The 1843-nt window shown below is 33.8% G+C and overlaps 1 long non-coding RNA gene across 2 annotated transcripts; it reads left to right on the top strand.

Annotated features, from left to right (window-relative positions):
* Positions 1–6: 6 nt before the first annotated feature.
* On the top strand, positions 7–905 carry LOC109588662 (uncharacterized). 2 transcript variants are annotated; one of them, XR_002188291.1, is made up of 3 exons: positions 7–76; positions 460–525; positions 623–905. It is a non-coding gene; the product is annotated as an uncharacterized LOC109588662 (long non-coding RNA). The 2 variants fall into 2 exon arrangements; XR_002188290.1 differs by having other exon boundaries at positions 460–513; positions 623–902.
* The last annotated feature ends 938 nt before the right edge of the window (positions 906–1843 follow it).

Here is a 1843-nt window from a genome sequence, read left to right as displayed (position 1 = left end):
TTTTCATATACAGGGAAGAGAGAAAGTTGATGATGAACATGATGGAGTTACTAATGACAGCAAAATAACAGATGAGGTAGTTTAAATGTACCTGTACATGTATACTAGTACATGAATTTTAGTCAAAATAATTGTGAAATACATGTACGATATGTCCTGTACCTTTACCTGTAGTGGCTAGTCTCGCTAGCCAGACCATTCCCCAGCCTACACTATGTAGAGGCCCCATCAAAGTTCTTGTCCTGGGCCCCACATAGCCTATTGGTAGCCATGCCTGTAACAATAAACTATGGACTATAGTACATGCTTTTGTTTCAAAAAATGAATCCAAAATTATTCTCAATTTTTGTTACGTTTAAATAGTTGAAGCTGATTCCGACTAAAATTTATGAGTCATGTCCATTTAAACAAATGAACCAATTAATATTATTACATCTCATTGTTTTTATTGTATTTTAGGAGTTTAACGAGAGCTTTGCTGATAAACATTGAATTATGAAATGAACATCAAAAGTACGTAAAAAAGTACGTAAAAAAGTACGTTGCAAAATGTACGTCAAATGTAAATATACATAAGTACATGTACATGTAATCCTTTATCTCCATGTCTCTCACTATTTAGAGTGTTAATAGAAAATATGTGTTTCATTTACCTGACACATTCCCAGAAACTCAAAGTATCTTGAGGTTCGTTATTCCGCTTGTCATCCTGCCCCTTCCCCACCTCCTCTGGTCTCTCGTACAGCTGTGTGTTTGGTACCAATACAACAAGGTTAGGACACACAGTCAGTGTATGTACATGTACATGTTTGTCCTTTTATGTTTTGCCTTATTTTAGCAACTTAGCAATTATTAATTAATTGAATAATAGGGAGATATTGAGTGGGCATGTCAGGTTGGTTTATTTTTAAATATTTCAGAAAAATACACAAAGCTAGCTTTTTCCAAAAAATGTCAACTGAATCATTTGAATTTTTATTGCATTTTCTGATACATATTAATATACTTATTCTGTGTAGAAAGTTTTGGCTGATTTTGAATAATTTTTTTAAGTTTCTGCCATTTTAGAAAAATGTCAAAATTCTGAAAAATATCCAAAGCTATAGCCCATGGTTTTTTTTGCAAAAGATGGCTCCAAAATCACTTCAACTTTTTATTGCATTTTCTGATACATATTGATGTCCTGATGCCCGAGCTTATGCCCATGTGTGTGAGTCAATTAATTTGAATTAGTTATGGTATGGCATGAAGTTAGAAATCAATGAATAAAGCATCATCTCCCTTGTCTTATACAACTTATTGTACTGTACATTGTTTCTATAATGACAGTAAAACTCCATACCATCAAACATTAACTTTACAACTTGTACAGTACATGCATAAATACTGTAGTGGAATGACACAAAAATATTTCAAGAATATTATTAATATGCTATTGTTGCTACATGAGTAGTGAAGTGAATAATGTAAGTGTTTATTCATTGTATATTTATAATGGGAACAGTCGTTAATATAGCATCAGTTATAGGTTAGCTCTCTCTCTCTCTTTATTAAAGACAGTGGTTCATGATGGATAATATTAATGATAATTTCACACTATCAATGGCCCACTGCTAGCTGCTGCGTTTGGTACAGAGATGATTGGAGGACTCATAACTAACTCATTAGTACTGATACTCACTGCCTCTCATCTAAAGACTTGGAAGCAACCAACAACCATCTTTCTCTCTAACATGCTCCTCAATAACCTGGTCATTGGGATCTGTATCATTCCTTTTGCTATCATAACAGCTGCTGTGGGTGAGTGGATATTGGAAGGACAGAGAAGGAGAAAGAAACCGTC

Source organism: Amphimedon queenslandica, unplaced genomic scaffold (assembly GCF_000090795.2).
Source record: "Amphimedon queenslandica unplaced genomic scaffold, v1.1 AMPQUscaffold_11946, whole genome shotgun sequence".
Taxonomy (NCBI): domain Eukaryota; kingdom Metazoa; phylum Porifera; class Demospongiae; order Haplosclerida; family Niphatidae; genus Amphimedon; species Amphimedon queenslandica.
The sequence above is the reverse complement of the archived record's forward strand: the minus strand, read 5'-3'. Positions and strand labels throughout refer to the sequence as shown.